This window comes from Cetorhinus maximus, chromosome 7, assembly GCF_964194155.1.
Source record: "Cetorhinus maximus chromosome 7, sCetMax3.hap1.1, whole genome shotgun sequence".
Lineage (NCBI taxonomy): Eukaryota > Metazoa > Chordata > Chondrichthyes > Lamniformes > Cetorhinidae > Cetorhinus > Cetorhinus maximus.
In genome coordinates this window covers 85,452,984-85,473,093 of record NC_135885.1, presented here as the reverse complement: position 1 = coordinate 85,473,093, position 20,110 = coordinate 85,452,984, and the positions used below count along the sequence as shown (strand labels likewise).

Genomic DNA, 20,110 nt, shown 5'->3' with positions numbered 1-20,110 from the left:
GGAGGATGAGCAAACTGACCGCAGCACTGGTGGTGTGGGTGATGGCGGAGGTTGTGGTGGGGTGGAACCACATTCAGGTGGTGGGATTAAAAAGGAATATAGGAATGTAGTCGTTATAGGGGGCAGTATAGTTAGGGGGATGCATACTGTTTTCTGCAGCCGACAGCGTGAGTGCTGAATGTTGTATTGCTGCCCGGTGCCAGGGCTAAGGACGTCTCTTTGGGGCTGGAGATGAACTTGGAATGAAAGGGGAAGGATCCAGTTGTCGTGGTCCACATAGGTACTAACACCATAAGTACGACGAAGTAAGAGGTTCTGCTGAGAAATTATGAGCAGCTTGGAGCTAAACCAAAAACCAGAACCACAAAGGTAATGTGTAATCTGCGGATTACTATCTGAGCCACAAGCAAATTGGCATAGGGTAAATAAGATCAGAGAGTTGAAAGCCTGGCTCAAAGACAGGTGTGGGAGAAATGGCTTTCAATTCATGGGACACTGACACCAGTACTAGAGAAGGAGGGAGTTGTACCATCGGGACAACCTTACTTGAACCGTGCTGGGGCCAGTGCCCTGACGAATTGTAGAACTCGGGCTGTGGAGAGAGCTTTAAACCAAATAGTGGGGTGAGAGCTTATGTGAGGGGAGATTTAGAAAGTTAATGAAAAATGGCAAAGCAATAGCGGAGGGTAATAAAGATATTATGGCTAATGGTAACCAGAATGTGACAGGAACGGACAGAGTGTACAGACATAAGAATGCACCAGTAAAAAGGGTCAGAGTAGGAAAAATGATAAAAAAGACAGAATTAAAGGCTGTTTATCTGAATGCACAAAATTTCCAAAAAAAGATGGATACGTTGATAGCACAAATAGACATAAATGGATATGATATGTTAGCAATTACAGAGATGTAAAGCCAGATTTTGTCCTTTGAGGTGGGAATTGGGACTCAGACCATTTCCCGAGGTCATGATTTTGCCCCAGAGTGGCTGTGCTTGCCCACCGTATTTTCCTCACTCAGAGTCAAGGGTGGTCTGGAGTCAGGGCCATGGCCTCTCAAAGCAGGACAGAGGTGGGAATGGAGGCAGGTGAATGTCAAGGCAGCCAGGTTAGAAGGCTCACCTCCATTTGATGGGATATTGGCAAAACTCTGTAACTACCTCCCTCACTCCCCCATACTCCTTCAACCCTCCAAGTCCAGTATCCACTATGTACAGAACTTCTGAGCCCTATTTGAGATGCTCGTGAAACTGTCAAGATAAGCAAACACTTATTGCATGATCAATGCAAAAAAATATAATCTTATTAAGTGGCCATAAAACTGTCAAGATAAATAAACTCACAACCCCCTTGAAAAATATGTCAACAACCCCTGTTGAGCTGAATCCATTAGTGGGGTCTGGAGCCTAGACAAGCATTCATAATGGGATTCCTTTGCACAGATGTATAAACAAAGCCTCCAGTGCTGAATACATTAAAATCTTTGAAGACATTGAACAACCTCAGCCACTTTTTCAAGCTTAAAAGGGAACAGATGTCTGAGCTGTGTTATGAAAGCTATTACCTTGTTGAGCTCGGAGGTCGGGAACGTCAACTCCCGAAGGACCTTGGACTTTCTGCACATATTCAGGCCAGGAATGTCCTGCGCAAGTGCAGTTTTGCATCTGTAACTTCTTCGGGCCCAGGACAGGCCTAGCGCGCCTCTGCATAAAGAGAAAGGAAAAAAAGGCGCAAAAACCCAGGTCACTGACTGGGAATGGAGCTCCATGAAAGACTAGTGTCCCAGCCCGGGAACGGGAAGAGGGGACAGGGAGAGGTCCCAAAGAGGGGAGAGGGGGACAGAGAGAGGTCCCAAAAGGAAGTCCCAGGTAAGGAACACAGAAACAGGTCCCAGTTAAGTTAAGGAAAAAGAGTGGAGCAGAGAAACAGGCTCTAAACAGGAAAATGGCTGCGGGGATCAGATTTTAAGTAAAAAAGGCAGCCAAAGGTTGGTGTTGGCTTGCTGAGGGCTGCTGGGGAAAAGGTACCCCTTTGGAGCAGTAGTGTTCTGCTTGACACGGTTGAAGATCTGAAGTTGTGCCTGTAATTTAGTGTTTGGGTGAGTACTTGGTTAATCCAGGAGAACAAAATCTTGGAAGATGAGCTTGAAACCCTGCCAGGTTAGAAGGCTGTTGCTGATATTGTCCAAGTCAAGTAATTGAAGAGGGTCCAGAAGAGGCCCTGAAGAATCATAAAGGCAGCCGAAGGTTGGTGACTCCTTGCTGCGGACCACTTGGGCAAAGGTAATCTTTCGGAGCAGTAGCGTTCTGCTTGGCACTGCTGAAGAACTGAAGTTGTACTTGTGAGTTCATGATTGAGTGTAAACTCGGGAATCCAGGGGAACGGAATCTCAGGAGATGAGATTGAAACACTGAGGGGGGGTGCATCGTTGATGTCATCTGAGTTGGAGCAACTTTTGTAGAGAAATCCAAGGTGAGATCTTCGAAGGTGAAGATTGGAATCCCTCGTGAGAGAGACGGAGTTTCAGTGAGAGTGGTTGAAGAACAGTGTTGACTGATGTCTGGGTGGGTTGTTGAAAATCCATGGAATCATTTTAGGTGCATTTGGCATTTATTGTGGTGTGTTCGACTCCATCTTTCCTGTTAATTCACATGTACCTCATACAAACCCTGAATGTTAGAGTATAAGATAGATATTGTAACTTGTTTTATCTTTCTGACCTTGTATAGTAAAGTTTATTTTTGTTTGTTTAAAACCCGTGGAATCTTGTGGCTTTCTTCACCGAATAAGTGTCTTAAATCTCAAACTTTGTCTACCTTAAATAAAACATTATTGCTCCCTAACCAGATCTTACCAACAATTTGGGGGTCTGGCCAAAGATCATAACAGTTGTCAAAGACCTCAGATCTATTCAAGTTTAAACGCAGGAGAACAAATATCTGAGCTGTCATTCAATTAAAAGATTAGTGGACAATTGATACAGTCAAAACTGAATATTAACACTGTTCAATGCACAAGAGATCTTTGTTCATTGGATAATGTACTCTTATGCATCTGAACACTTTTCTGCTTTCACATGCTAGTCAATTTAATTTAAGTCAATTTTTAAGAATAAAGCCCTATAATTAATCACTGTATTATAAACATATTTAACTTATCATACAGCATTACACTACGACATGTGGAGTTGTCACACCTTTTAAATTCACCAGTCAAAAGGTTCCTGACTGCAGACTAGAGTTCCTGCATGGTTCACAAGACCCCTGAGCTGTCGTGAACCACGTCGCCTTCAGAAGCCTGCCCAATTCCATGTAAATAGTGGGGTGTCTAAAGTGCCATCCCCTGCAATGGAATGGCAAGGGCGAGAGTGCTGCATATGGGCTTAAATCCTACTCCCTTTCCCGAGTTGATCAAAATAATCGGTGATAGGAATAGGGGCTGGAAATCTGCACACGGGGGCATCCATTTCCACCTGCCTAACTCAGGTTTTCTGTGTGTCAGGATGGGAAAATCTGGCCCTTTGTTACACAGTGACCAAGGCTGGGAACTGAATATTCAGGGGTATTTGACATTTCAGAAGGATAGGAACAAAGGAAAAGAAGGCGGGGTAGCTCTGTTAAAGGATGAGATCTGTACAGTAGTGAAAAATTATCTTGGATGACGATAGAAAGATAGGTAGGAAAGCAAGATGTGAGGAGAACTCTTAAGAGTCTGAAAAAGGATATAGATAGGTTAAGTGAGTGGTCAAAAAATTGGCAGATGGGGCATAATGTGGGAAGATGAGAGGTTTTTTACTTTGACTGGAAGAATAGAAAAGTAGAATATTATTTAAATGAAGAGAGACTGCAGAACGCTGTGGTAGAGAGGGATCTGGCTGTCCTCTTTGTTAATTGTATCAATTGATGTTAGGTATATCCAGGTGGAGGAAATTGATTGGATGGGTACTTGAGCACATATAAAGAGACATTTACTGACACAAGTGTGTATCAAGATAGTTGCTATATACCTGTGATAAATCATCCTGTGTTGTCAGGACCAGGTGAGAAGGAGTGAATGGGCCCCCCTCTATTCAACCTCCTTGGTTGGTCACAACAAAGGTTCAAGTTTCTTTTCATGAGGATATGCCTTTTCTGAATCCAAATGTATTTAACTATTTAAGCTATGAGCAATAAGGAGCCAATAAAACAAGGTTTCCTTGACTTACAGAAGGAGCACATTTATTAACTACTAAACCCAAGAAAAAGTAATAAAAATGTAACTTCAAGCATTCAGCCCGCATGCCATCATTTGCACACACACACACACACACACACACGCGCGTGGGTATCAGAGGTAGGGGAGGTAGAGTCCAATAAAAAAATTAAAAGAAGATACTGTTAAGCGTCCTTTGATTGTCCTTGAGGTGTAGATTTTAAATGTTGTGGCCTATTTAGGTTAGCTGGTTTCTTGAATGCAGTCAGATGCAGAAGATGTTGCAATTGTTATGAAATTTCAGTTCGCTGGTAGGTTTCTGGTGAACATTGACTTCTTGAACGAGGTAATACTCTTCTTCCAAAAGAGAGAGCTTTTGCTGAAAACTTACTTGCAATTTCTCTGCAGTGGCTGCAGTCTGGCCTGTCATACTTCACCCATTGTGTATTTCCAAGGGGTTTTGGGTGTGTCTGTCTACGGCAGCCATTGTTTCAATATCCAGCATTTACCAATTTAATGCCTCTTCCATAGACAGCAATGAGTTTCGATGGATCTTTCCATTATAGGAAATGTCCCTCTGTTCACATTCCCCTGACGGTGTATTGTTTTATTGTTTGCTTTTTCAACTTCACCTTGGAAGGTGGCCTTGTTGCATTTTTAAGTAGCTTGTTCTGTCTCATTTTGAATTGCAAAATTTCCAGTCAGTTGAAAGTTAAAATATTATATTTTTAAAAATAAAGGGGCATAGCCTCCTGATAGTGTCTGTACCAAGTAAAGATTGGCTTTGGTTTCTTCCTTCACTGACTGGCTATCAGGAATATAACACTTACATGAATCACAAAAAGTTAGCATCAAAGTAATTAGGAAGGCAAGTGGAATGTTGGCCTTTATTGCAAGGGGGATGGAATAAAAAAATAGAGAAGTTTTGCAACAACTGTACAGGGCATTAGTGAGAGCGCGCTGAGAGCACTATGTACAATTTGGTCTCTTTAACCAGGGATTTCCTTGCATTGGAAGCAGTTCAGAGAATGTTCACTAGGCTGCTTCCTGGGATGAAGGGATTGTCTTATGAGGAAAGGTTGAGTGGGTTGGAACCATACTCATTGGAGTTTAGAAGAATGAGAGGTGATCTTATTGAAACATATAAGATTCTGATGGGCTTGACAGGCTAGATGCTGGGAGGATGTTTCACCTTGTGGGGGAATCTAGATCTGGGGGCACACTTTAAAAATAAGGGATCTCCCATTTAAGATGGAGATGAGAAGGAATTTTTTTCCCTGAGTGTTGTTAATTTTTGGAATCCACTACCCCAGAGAACAGTGGAGGCTGGGTCATTGATATATTCAAGGCTGAATTAGAGAGATTTTTAATTGACAAGGGAGTCGATGGTTATGGGTCCCGGCAGGAAAGTGGAGTTAAGGCCACAGTCAGATCGGCCATGATCTTATTGAATGGCGGACCAGGCTCGAGGGGTTAAATGGTAGACTCCTCTTATTTCTTATGATCTTATGATTTTATGATGAATGGTGAAGTAAGCTCGAGTGGTCAAATGGCATGCTCCTACTAATTCTTATTTTCTTATTAGCATAAAGCAGCTTTAGATCATGGATGGGCAACTGAAAACTGTTGTTTACAATCCCTGCAGCATGTGGGAACCTCAGAGCATTTTGTTGTCTTGAGAGAACCACGTGTGTAGGAAGTGATGCCACCTTGAAGGAGTGCAGTCCAACCATGGGCACCAATTGGCGGCAGACTGGGCAAGTAGGAACTGCTACATGTGGAAATGCATTTGTTATAGGAGATTCCATTGTTGGGATTTCTCTAACCATCCATGCATCTCTCATGATGTGTTGCTTCCCTGGTTCCAGGGTAAAGGACATCACAGGGAGAGTGTTGAATATTCTGCAGGGGAAAGGGAGTGAGCCAGAAGTTATGGTGCACATTGATACCGACAGATACCAACAGCAAGGGCAACTTTTGAGGTGCTACGGAGCAGATTTTCAGGAGCTAGGGAGGAAGTTATAAAGTACGACTCGAAGTTAGTAATTTCTAGGTTACTCCCAGTGTCACTCGCTAGCAAGAGTCAAAATATGAAGACAGGGAGGATCAATGCGTGGCTTGAGGCATGGTGCAGGAGGAGGGCTTCAGATTCTTGAGGCATTGGGACTAGTTCTGGGCAGGAGGTGCTTATTTAAAAGGGACAGGTTGTACCTCAATGGGACTTGGATCAATGTCCTCGCAGGAAATCCACGAGTGTGATTGGGAGGGCTTAAACTAATTGGCAGGTGAATGGGCACCAGCATATAGGAGTAGAAAAGAGAAATAATGTTTGTAAAGTGAGAGTGCTGGATAGTATTAGAGAAGGAATCAGGAACAGACGAAAAAGGACTATGAGGAATACAAGGACAGGTTTAGAATGCACATATATAAACGCACAAAGTGTGGTGAATAAGGTGAGCTACAAGCCCAAATAACCTTGTGGGAATATGATGTTGCAACAATAATGGAAACATGGCTTAAAAATGGTGATGACTGGGCACTTAACGTTCACCGATCCAAAGTGGTTAGATAAAATAGGGAAGGAAAAAAGTGAGCTGGGGTGGGAGTACTAATTAGGGAAGGCACAGTAGCGTTGGAAAGAGAGGATGTCTTTGAGGGGACAAGGAGAGTATCTATTTGGTAGAGTTGAGAAGCAAAAGGGGTACAATCATGCTACCAGGGTTATTCTGTCGACCTTCAAATAATGAGAGATAGCTAGAGGAGCAAATCTGCAAAGAAAGCAGAGATGTGGAAGAATTGCAGTCTGATGATATTGGGTGACTTCGATTACCCAAATATTGATTGAGATAATGTTAGAATAAAGGTTAGGGAGGGGGAGGAATTTCTGAGAGGTGTCCACGAGAACTTCCTTGACCAGTAGGTTTTCAATCCAATTAGGAAACCCACATTGCTGGACCTGGGGAATGAGGTGGACCAATATCTGTGGCAGAACTCTTGGGTAAGTGTGGTCATCTTATCATAAGATTTAGATTAATTATGGAGAAGAGCAAGGAACAACCTAGAGATTCTACATTGGAAGAGAGCTAACTTCAATGAGCTGAGAAGGGGTCTGGCCAGGCTAAAATGGAGACAAAGTTTGACAGGAACTGTAATGGAATGATGGGTGATCTTTAAAGATGTACAGGTTAGGAATATTCCAACAAGAGGGAAAGACAGGGGAAACAAAGCTGGGATTACCTGGATGATGAGGGAGATATAGGGTTTTGCAGAGTCGGGAAGATGCCACAGATGTTTAAAAATGGCAGACAGGACCTGGATGTGGAAGTCCCACCCCAATTCCTGACATCCCATTTTTACCAGCAGGGGAAAGAGAGTGGGGTGTAATTCACAAAGGAGAGAAAACTGAACTCAGCAGGGCCATTTAAACTTGATGCTAAATTCAGATAGACCCTATTTTAGCTGTTGCAAAGGCCTTAACCAACAGTGTGGGAGTCATGAATTGATGGAGTAGATGTAAACTCTCTTGAAGGGTGGATAACACTGTCATGATCAGAAGTGTTTTAAATCCCCCCATAATTTAAACTGTAAAAAAAATGGCTGCAGCTGTCATTGATTGTTTTTTTAAAAAAGCTTCTGGTGGACTGCTTTGATTGACATCCTATCTGGTGTGACATCTGTTCGTGCAGTTTCAATAAGGTCCTTTATTGACATTTCCTTAAGAGCTAATTCATTATATATGCTTTGCTGAGTTTCAAACGTTACAATTATCTCAGCAGGGATTGTGTTCTCAATTTACAGTTTGATTGACAGCTTAAAGAGGCTATTAAAGGATTAGGGATATGAACAGAAATTTGTTTGTTTTCATAAGCGAGTAACCACTTAGGAAGATTTTAAAACATTGATGCTTTCGTAAGTAGGAGTTTGTATAATGGGAGCAGTATTAGATTTTTTCTAAGCATATTTTTTTATCTCCATGTGGCTCCTGAGGTCTGCCTGGTGTATACTGAGTGAGTGGCTATGGCATGGCATGGCATTGACACTGAGTAGGCATGGTAGGTGGGTGGGGGGCGGTGGGGGGGGGGGGTGGGGCGTGAGAAGTGAGGGCTAGAACATGTAAAATCTTCAAAAACAACTGGGACGAAGACCCAGAGTACTGAGGGGGACCTTCCAACCAGCCCCTCCAGCACTCCTCTGTCCCTGGGGGTGCCAATGTTGCATTCTTAGGTTGCCGGGGCCAACTCTATCCTGCACTTGGCCCTGGTGGAACACAAGTTAAGTGTAAGTGAACAGGTTATTGCTGAGTAAGTGCCCCTTGATAGCACTGCCAATGACACCTTCCATCACTTTGCTGATGATCGAGAGTAGACTGATGGGGTGATAATTGGCCAGGTTGGATTGGTCCTGCTTTTTGTGTACAGGACATACCTGGGCAATTTTCTGTAACTGTACTGGAACAGCTTGGCTAGAGGCACGACTAGTTCTGGAACACAAGTCTTTAGTACTATTGCCAGAATATTGTCATGGCCCATAGGCTTTGCAGTATCCAGTGCCCTCAGCCATTTCTTGATATGACGTGGAGTGTATCAAATTGACTGAAGATTGGCATCTGTGATGCTGCGCACCTCAGGAGGAGGCTGAGATGGATCATCCACTCGGCGCTTCTAGCTGAAGATGCTTGCAAAGGTTTTAACCTTGTCTTTTGCACTGATATGCTGGGCTCCCCCATCATTGAGGATGGGGATATTTATGGACCCTCCTCCTCCTCCTGTTAGTTGTTTAATTGTCCACCACCATTGATGACTGGATGTGGGAAGACTGCAGAACTTAGATCTGACCCGTTGGTTGTGGGATCGCTTAGCTCTGTCTATCACTTGCTGTTTACGCTGTTTGGCACACAAGTGGTATGTTGTAGCTTCACCAGGTTGACACCTCATTTTTAGATATGCCTGGTGCTGCTCCAGCACTTTTCATTGAACCAGGGTTGTTTCCCTGGCTTAATGGAATGGTAGAGTGGGGAATATGCTGGGCCATGAAGTTACAGATTGTGGTTGAATACAATACTGCTGCTGCTGATGGCCCACAGCGTCTCATCGACGCCTAGTTTTGAGTTGCTAGATCTGTTTTGAATGTAGCATATTTAGCACCGTGGCAGTTCCACATAATATGATGGAGGATATTCTCAATGTGAAGGCAGGACTTTGTCTCGACAAGGACTGTGTGATGGTCTCTCCCACCAACACTGTTATGGACAGATGCACCTGAAACAGGTAGTTGATGAGGACGAAGTCAAGTAGGTTTTTCCCTCTTGTTGGTTCCCTCACCATCTGTTGCAGCCCCAGTCTACGGCTATGTACTTTAGGACTTGGCCAGCTTGGCCAGTAGCGGTGCTACCGAGCCACTCTTGGTGATCAACATTGAAGTCCCTCTCCCAGAGTGCATTCTGTGCACTTGCCACCCTTAGTGCTTCCTCCAATTGTTGTTCATCATGGAGGTGTACTGATTCATCAGCTGAGATTGGGGGTTTGTCGGGGAGGTGGCGGGGTGGGTTGGTCAGTAGCAGGTTTCCTTGCCCATGCTTGACAAGGTGCTCTGAGACTTCATGGGTCTGGAGTCAATGTTGAGGCCTCCCAGGGAAACTCTGTACCAACTGTATACCGTTGTGCGGCCACCTCTGCTGGGTCTGTCCTGTCTGTGGGACAGAACATACCCAGGGATGGTGATGGTAGTGTCTGGGACATTGTCTGTAAAGTATGATTTGGTGAGTACGATTATGTCAGGTGGTTGCTTGACTAGTTTGTGGGACAGCTCTCCCAATTTTGGCACAAGTCCCCCGATGTTGGTAAGGAGGACTTTGCAGGGTCGACAGATCTGAGTTTTCTGTTGTCATTTCCAGTGCCTAGTTTAAAACCAGATGGTCCCTCTGATTTCATTCATTTTTGACTTTTCTACAGCAGCTTGGTACAACTGAGTTGTACCAAATTCTGTATAAAGCCTTACCCACTACTGATCTTAAACTGACAGGCCTGTAGTTACTAGAAATATCCTTATACCCATTCTTGAATAAGGGTGTCAACATTTGCCACTTTCCAATCCTCTGGCACCTTCCCCATATCCAGGGAAGATTGGAAGATTATGGCAAGCCCTTCCACTATCTCCACTCCCACTTCTTCTAACATACTGGAATGCAAGCCATCTGGAACAGGTGACTTATCCACTCCTAGCATAGCCAGGCTTTCTAGTACATCCTCTCAATCTTCATCCTATTCATTACCACTACTATTTTTGCTTTGACGGATATTTATCAACATCCTCTTAGCAAACATCGATACAAAGTACTCATTGGGCAGAATTTTGCCATCGGCGAGCAGGGGGTGGGGAACCCCCGACATCATCCCGCCCCATTTAAATATTCAGGAAGGTGGCCGGACAGCGAGATCAGCTGTCTGCCTGCCGACCTGTCAATGGGCAATTGAGGCCATTGACAGGATTATTAAGCCAATTAAAGGCCCTGCCCGGCCAACCTTAAGGCTGGCGGGCAGGCCAGGAGCCCCAGCGGGCTTCTGAAAAAACATGAAACCTCATCCACTGGCGGGATGAGGTTTCATGTCGGTTTTAAAAAACTTTAATAAAGTTTCTGTGATATTTATTAACATGTCCCATCTCATGTGACATTGTCACATGAGGGGGACATGTTAATAATTTTTTTATTTTTCTATTTTTAAACTTTCAAAAACTTTCAGCGCTCTCCCTGAGACAGCACTTAGTCTTTTGTGCGCATGCACGAAAGAGCGCACTCTGGCAGTTGGGGAATCCCTCCCCCCTGCACAGGAAGTGCATAGCGCTTCCTGTCAGGCGGACCACTAGGCGGGCCTTAATTGGCCCGCCCACTTAAAATGGCGGCAGGGCCCGCCCGCCCCTCAAGGGCAAAATTCTGCCCATTAAGTATACTCACCTTGTCCTGCATCTCTAAGTATATATCACCTTTTTTGTCTTTATTGGACCCCAGCTTGCCTCTTGCTACCCACATTATTTGCATGTTCTAAGAAGGGGGAGGCAGTGGTGTAGAGGTAATGTCACTGGACTAGTAATCCAGAAGCCCAAGCTTTAGTTCTGGGGACAGGGATTCAAATCCTGCAGCTGGTGGAATTTAAAATTCAATTAATAAATCTGGAATCAAAAGCTAGTCTAAGTAATTGACCATTAAACCATTGTCAATTGTCATAAAAACCCATCCGGTTCACTAATGCCCTTTAGGGAAGGAAATCTGCTATCCTTACCTGGGTCTGGTCTGCATGTGACTCCAGAACCACAGCAATGAGGTTGACTCTGAAATGGCCTAGCAAGCTACTCCGTAGTTTTGAAGAGCAGTGACTGTTGTAATGCAGAAATTCAGCAGCCATTTTGTGCCTAGCCATGTCCCACAAACAGGAATGCAATAATGACTAGACAATCTGCTTTCATCGTGACATTTATCGAAGGATAAATCTTGACCAAGACACCTGGGAAATCCTCTTGTTCTCCTTGAAAATAGTGCCTTGGGATCTAGACGGAGCCTGGGTTTTGGGCAATATAAAAACAGTTTAAATAGTATGGCTGAGTTATGAGAGGAAAGGCATGCAGGAAGAGTGGGAAAGGAAACAGCAAAAACATGCTTTGCCAGCTTGGAAACTCAGTAGCAGGTAGCAAAGCACAGTTTAAGTTGTTTGACCTTATTTTTAAAAATCAATATATATATTGCTTCAAGAGTAATAACAACCAATGCGATAAATCCATGCATTGTTCTGAAAAACAGTGCGAAGTTTATTTTTTACAACGCTGACAGCATTTTAATCCAACAGCTGTTGTCCCACAGTTCCCAGGCCATACAAATGGTATCTAATGCAGCCATTATCACTTATGGTTATCTTAGAAGACATAACTTTCACAATTACACCATCTGTTAAACTTCCTCTTCCCCTGTACTCAACTCTCAATATTGTCATTTGTTGGAAATATGCCATGTATTTGCATTTCCCCTGTGCATCAGGATTTTTTCTTCTAAATTTGTTTTGAGAGACTGAGTTGCCACTGCAAGGTATCTCGCAGGGCTGATGGGAGCATCATAATCAACTGGGGAAATGATAATCGCAGTTGGGGTTCCAGTTTATTAATGTTAGAGCAAAGGTAGTGCTAATGCTTGTACTTTGTAGGTTTAGTGTGTGATGCAGCAATTTTTGTAATGCAGGGTGACTGTGCGAGGAGCTGAAACTGCTCAGAATTCCCAGAAAAGACACTGCACCTGTCATTTGTTGACTGCTTTTGAGGCTGTGTTTTCTCACTTGTTTGTTAATCGATGCCACAGCACTGTACAAGAATGTGGGGTTTCCAACTGATACTAATAAACATAGGCCTGGATCTTCTGGTCTCCAGATAGTTGGAGACCGGACGTACCCCAAAGATACGCTTCAGGACCCCTCGGAAGCCCCAACATAATGACTCTGTGGGAATTGCCCAGGAAGTTTGAACTTCCAATGGGTAATTCACCTGCTCCCTGGGACTCTCCAAAAAAGTCTCCAGCTCTGAGTTAAATGTTAGGAAGATTAAATTCCAGTCTAACAACTAGGTAACTGTACAACTGACTCCCCCCCAACAAATAATCGCACTGATCCTCCTGACTCCCCCCCCTTGACCCCCTTGACACCCCAACTCTCCCCTGACCCTCTGACTGTCCTCCCTGACTGGACCTGGCTAGCCCCTACCCCCTCCCTCACCCTACCAACTGAACCACCCTACCCCCTTACCCACCCTACCCTCTTTCCCACTTAACTTACCCATACTACCCTCCTACCCACTTATTCTGCCTACCCTATCCCTTCACTCACTTACCTTACACACCACCCCGTCCCCTTACACACTTACCTTACCCACCCTACCTCCTTACCCACCCTACCCCCTTACACACTTACCTTCTCTCCTTAGCTTTTCAAAGAAGCTTCAGGACATTTTAACTTTACTTAGACGTATACGACAGCTATTGCTGTAAAAAGTGGTTTCTGTGCAGATTCTCTCCACTGCCTCCTCCGAGGTTTCCTGCACTGACTGAGTTCTGCAGGACCCTCCATCGAAAGACTGCCCTGAAAAATTGGAGAAATGTAAGTGGGAATTTTTTTGGCTGTTCAGGGTCAGAAATGGGGGCTCCAACCCTGAACAGAAGATACAGGCCATAAGGTATCTGTCAATGCATTGAACACCTGCCAATATGTTAGAACAATAAATTGTTAATCTTCCTAAGACTATTTAGAGGAAGGGAGGAACATGTAGTTGTTAACTATCCATAAAGTTACATTTTGAGACTTATATTTTTAATTGCCCATTTTTCAGGAAAGAAACCCTGAACCAGGCCTATCAGTTTTAAGGAGGCTGCTTGTCCTGCATTTTGAAACTGTTCACAGGATGGAAAAAGGACAGATACCACTGTCCCCTATTACTGTACATCATTTCCATAGATTGAGAAACTATGAAGCCAAACTATATGTGGATTGACAAAATAAGGTCCCCATAAACAAATTGTTTTTTTTTCTCTTTTTAACTAAAGGATGTTGTTTCTTTTCTAAGAAATTAAATTTAGAAATAAAGTGAGGAATTTACAGAAGCAGCAGAAAGGTTTTACAATCGCTAATGATTTGTGGCTTTAGGTGAGAATGAGGCTTAAGTAATATTTAGGTAGGTGCAGGCCTGAAAATGGATTAAAAGATTAAGTCTAATTAGGGAATTGCCACTTTGGATAAGCCAAAATATAATTTAAAGATTTGTATTTGTTGAGTCACAACCCAGAATTCTCGAAGGATGAATCAAGCTGGAACACAGGCTTGGAAAATTGTGTCTTTAAAATGATAATCCATAATATTTAATTTGATATCAGGAATATACATTTGCTTTCTTGCTGAAAGAGAAGATTGTGAGATTCACCACATTTCTCAGCTGTTTCGATCACTTGTTGTGCATGGTTTGCCAGACACCGCAATCAATTAGAATTAACTCTCAAACAAGCTAAGTAAAAAAGAAGCCAATGGTTCCTGCTGCTTAATTGAACTTGAGTATCTGTAGGACAGTGGACCAAGAAAAACCATGTGTGTTCAAATAATTTGGTTCCAGCCGAACCCATGAGCAATTACCTTTTAGAACAGTACCAATCACTGTCAGCAATTAAACGATTATTCACAGGTCTTGCTCAGAAAGTATTGAAGATCTTTACCTGAGGGTCAGGGAGCTAAACGGATTATGAAGAGGGGCTTGGTGTGAGCATGTTTCATTGCATTGTTTAGCAAGTTTCACTCTGACATCCAACTTGTTTCATTGTGTTTTTTCCTTTTACAAATGGCATGTAAGTTGAACGTTAGCATCTTTATTTTATTTTAAAAATTAAATGTTTATTCAGGTTATGTGTCCTGAGAACAAAGTTTGGAGCTTTAAGCTTTTCAAAAAGAGTCCAGTTTAAGGCCCAAGCACTTTCCCTGGCTTAGCCTGAATGTACTGCCTGGGTTTTCTATTCTGTGCTCATCAGCCTGTGAATTTCTAGACATTTACTTTCCTGGGAAGTGCAGAAGTGGAAACACCCAGCCAATTTGTTCAAAAACAACTATTCACTAGCAGTACTCCCATTGTAGTACTGTGACCTGTTGACATGCAGTGGAGTAAATGCAGATTCAAGCTTTTGCCCATTGCATTCCTAATCTCATACATTTTGGGCTGGCACTGAGCACAGTAGGGGCAAGGGTAATCAATTGGCAAATCTCCAGTGGCAGTCCTTGGCACCTCCTGGTAATTAAATGAAAATTGTCAGTAACATATCCACTTGATAAAGGTGCACTGTGAATATTGTAAAAAAAAAACCAAAAACCATAGAAACCGAAGTGGCTTCTCCAATACACCAGTGAATGAAGGTGTCGTGTGGTATGCTATAACACCATACTGACCATTAAAAGATTCATATTCTTGATGACTAGCAAAGGGAGGAAAAGGGGGGGTGTAATGGCTGTATGTCTTCTCAGGAGAGTAAATAATCTCCAAGACAACTGTTGTTACATATCATTTAGCTGCTTGACAAATAAGCCTGTAAAGTATTACTTCAAGAGCAAATGTTCTTTTATGAACTGCAACCATGAACCCTGACAATTCCCTTGAGGGATGTTGTTTATGAATTTCCAAAAAGGACAGTTTGAATAATTGCCATAGCTGTTGTAGAAGAGTGTGTTCTTCCTCATCACAATTCCTATATTTGGATAATGTTAGGATCCCCGTAGGGACTGATAACTTTTCAAAAGAGATGAGCTTCCCAAACAATCAATGGAAATAAACCAGCGGACAAGGTTTCACTTGTAAAACCTTTACTGTGACAAACAAACCAAAATCAACATAGATCAAACATTAATTACAAGGTAACTACTACATCAAACTGAAGAAAAAGTTGTTCGCATTCACTAACAAACAACCAAAATATGTCTTACGAAACTTCTACCGCCATGTTTCTGGCTGACATGTAGCATTACAGGAACGGTCCCACAGACACTCCCAGCTCACCAGCGGAGGTTCACTTCTCCCTGCCATGCCATGCCAGGCTGAAATTTCCAGTGTCCTTCAACAATCATTCTACTCAGCCCTAGCTTTTTCTAGATATGATTACCACCAACAAGGCACACCTTGGCAACTCTCCATTGCTTAAATCGTCAAGAGCCTCTGTGTTCTGTTCCCTTTCTTTTGAACAAAAACTGAATGCTCACCAACATCCTGTTTGGGTGTTAACCCAAAAGCAGTTCACTCTGCTTCCCACAGCAGTAGCTCCTTTGTTTCTGCGCCTCAAACAGCAGCTCTCCTTTTTTTTGTGAGATGGTGTGAAAAGGTGTTAAAACTGCCACCCCACTTCAATGGTTTTCTATTTTAGTTTATTTCCCCATGACAACTGGATCACATGTGAGCTGAGGTGTTTATTTGGAATTATTTTATAGACAGATTTTTAATCAGTAAGGGAATCAAGGATTATGGGGAAAAGGCAGGAAAGTGGAATTGAGGATTATCAGATGAGCCACGATCTCATTGAATGACAGAACAGACTCGATGGGCCGAATGGTCTACTTCTGCTCCTACTTACAGCCTTATCTATTTTACTCTTGAGTTAAAGGTACATTTCAAAACATAGCCTTGTAAAGGTTTACAAGGCATAAGTCTTGTAAAGTTCAATAATGCCATAACTTTGAAGCAGCTTGATTCTGTTTTATATTTATATAAGACCATTAACAGTCTGGAGTTCCTTGTAACTCTGTCATTTATTCATTTACCAAGTAAAGGTGAAAAGTTGCCCTGCCAATGAGAGCTCCATGATGCTATGGAGCTAATGGGTCTCTACCCAGTGAGAAGAGGGTGATAGCAGACTGAAAATGGCAGTACAGCAGTTATTGCCCACATACCCCAGATACAGCCACAGCTATTTCCAACTTGCCTGTATCAGGTGGAAATTTCCTCTTTAATTGGAGTTGAATGCCAGTTGTGGGACCCTGATATTTTAATGTACGAAGGGGCAGTAAGTGGCCAAACCAGCTATCTTTAAAAGAACAGCTGCAAGGAACTCTGGGAGCAATAGGGTGAAAGCTTTGTGCATGAATACTCCTTGTTGCCCACAACAATCACCTAACCTGATGCTGACCCATATGTGCACCCTGTGCCTCTCCGCCTAACGTGGAACTTTTAGCCTTGACCTGTAGATGAACCACTGGAATTCCTGCCCTCCCTCCCTGATTGAAAAGCTGCCTAGTTTGGCGCTTGTAGTTCGCCACTTTTATCCAAATGAATCCTGGCCTTCAAAATGGCTTCAACCTCTTGGCGAAGACATTGAGCAGGCAGTGTAATTGCGCCACCTGTCTGAAATCAAAATCGGTCTCTATGGCCAACATTCCCCGCCCCCCCCCCCCCCCCTTAGAGCGGAAGAGCGGGAGCAGGTGCTAGCGGGCGGGCCTCCGATCGGCGCCCCTGGTCGGGTGCGCGCAGCTATTTTACGTGGGCGGGCCAGTTAAGGCCTGCCGAGTGTGACGTGTGCCAGGAAGCGCTAAGCACTCCCTGTGCGGGCGGGGGGGTGGGGTGATTCCCTCAGCCTGGAGTGCGCTCTTTTGCGCATGCGCACATAAGTGTGCACATATCTCCCTGAGGCAAAGTGCTGCCTTAGGGAGATCGTCTCCAATGTAAAACTTTGAAATAAAGAGGATGAAAAATTTCCCTGCCATGTCCCCTCATGTGACACTGTTACATGAGTTGGGACATGTCCATAACTTTTATTGAAACCTTTCGTAAAAATTTAAAGACCCTCATGAAACCTCAGCCCGCCCGTGGATGAGGTTTCATGCTTTTTTTGAGGCCCGCCTGGACTCCTGGCCTGCCCACCAACCTTAAGGTTGGACAGGCAGGTCCATCAATCACATTAATTGTTTTTTTTTAATGGCCTTAATAGGCCGTTGATCGGCTGTGCGCCCGCCAAACTGACAATCTAAATGATGCGGGGTGACATCGGGCCCTGCACCCGTTCGCCGACCAGAAAAACCTACCCTATATTTCTTTATTAATCTTGTTTCCCACCTCTCCTAAAAGCATTGACTTGTTGAAGGCTGCAGCTTCACTTATACCTACAGACCTCAATCAGTAGCTGTTCTTTATCACTGCACTTGACCGTGAATGTCAGGTGGTGCATCACAGCTCGTTCATGACAACAGTGACAGGAGGGACACTGAGTAGCAATTCAGCGAACTCTTTCCCGACACAAGATGATCAGCTAATTCAACATAAACTAGATGTCAAACCTGGGAACCGTCCTGGTCTGTTTTCCTCAGTGCTGTGTCATTTAGGATATTTACTGGCCAGGAAAATTAACTGAGTTTATAACGGTTAGGTATGTATCGGTGTACCATAGTCTGGGTTTGAAAATCATTTCGTTGTAAGAAAGAGCTTGCATTTGTAATAACTTCCAGCACTTTACAGCCAATTAAGTACTTTTGAAATGAAGTTACTGCTGCAATGTAGGAAAATGAGTAGCCAATTTGCACACAGCAAAATCCCAGATAATCTGTTTAAAATGATATTGCTTGAGGGATAACTATTGCTCCAGGACACTGGGAGAGCTCCCTGCTCTTCTTGAATTATGCCAAGGGATCTTTCGTGTGCATCAGAGGGGACAAATGAAGCATCATTGAGTTTAATATCTCATTCGAAAGGCTCCTCAGTACTGCATTGAAATGCCAGCTAGATAAAATGCACAAGTGTTGGAAGTGACACTTGAACCCACTACTTTCCGACTTACAGGCAAGAGTGTCACTGCTGAGCCACAGCTCAGTGACTCATTTTAGTATATTATCTGAGGCTTTTAAACAAGATGCTAAACAAAGGCCTATCTGCCTATTTAGGATGATGTAAAAGATCCCTTTACATACTTACAGCAGGGTGTTCCCTTGATATCTTTGCTAAGGTTCAACTTTCAGCCATTAACACCAAAACACTGCAGCTTGTGAAACCTTGCTGTGTTCAAGTCTGCTACCGCATTTTCATACAATTGCCAATAATTTATGGGCTGTGAAACACTTTGGATATCTGAAGGACATGAAAGGCTGAATACAAATGCAAGTTCTTTCTTCTTTGTTTCTTAATGGTTAAATTGCAGTACAATATTGAATAAAATAGTCTGTGGAAAGGGCTTATTGTTATAATAAAAACCTTGGTTCGTACAGGTTAAACTTCCTTCTGATGTTGTCAGAATGCCTACCGTTTGGGAGGAAGGCAATCACCAGAGCTCAATGGTTGAGGAGTGTGAAACGTAGATGGACTGACCATATAACACTTTGCATTTCTGTACAATCAGTATGAATACAGAGTTGTGTATGAGTTTGCTTCTGTTCAATACCACACTGAGTTCAGACTAAACCTACCTTTGCATTTTGATCTACCACCACAGTAAAGAATCAATATCCTTTCCTGAATTTTGAGGCCAGTGACAATACTCATTGCTGACCTCGAAGAAAACTGCCCACAAAGATCTGCCAATCTCTGTGGCATGGATTTCAATGTTGCAGTGTTAATCTCATTTTGACGACAGCTCCAGGGGATCTCCAGCATCCAACAGCAGTGATATCATCAAGCAGACCAAGCAGCCAATCACATTGCAGCAAACCAGCAAGTTCAAAGCTCTGACTGTCCTTCAATTTTTAATCATTTTGCAGAGGATGAAATAGGGTACAAGTTGAAATATCATAAACCAATTTTAAAAATGTATTCTTTTAACAATCAGTGGAATTTATGTATCATAATTATGGAAATTTGACATTCCACAAATGTTAAATTAGTGTTTTAGGACCAGAGAGGTTGTTTAGGAATAATTATGAACTTAGTATGCTGTTAAAAATGCACCCAATTGAGGAGCAGGGAATCGCTGAGAAATCTCTGGATTTCCATGTTTAACTGCGCATGTGCAGATGCCAGAAGTTGCTGTCAGTTTCACAGTTGTAATGACAGCGAGCGCTGTCAGTTTTGATCATTCTTAATTCCCAATTCTTAAAAATCCCAATCCAAATTCTTAACATGCATCAGGAATGATAATGACTCCTATGGTTGTGGAATATAATTCAAACCAGCAGTAAGAAAGGCACAGGCAACATACTTGGCCTTTCCAGGTTTTTAAAATATGAATACAGATGACTCACAGGGCACAAGAATTGCTCGGAAACAAAGAACTACACAGTAAAAAGCTCTCTTGCTTCTCTCCCACGTGTGTTTTACTTCTGCAGGAAGGGAGAAACTCTGCGTCCGAGAGGAATATTATCAGGTTTTGGGAGTAAGCAGTCTAGTCTACAGGCTTATATGACCAGAGACATTCAGGCGATTATACAACAAGATCAATAACAAATTGC

General features: G+C 43.1%; 1 protein-coding gene across 1 annotated transcript in view; it reads left to right on the top strand.

Moving 5' to 3' along the window:
• Positions 1-20,110, top strand: part of ccdc82 (coiled-coil domain containing 82) — a 105,774-nt gene that overhangs the window by 80,637 nt on the left and 5,027 nt on the right. The gene's annotated exons all lie outside the window — the stretch shown is intronic.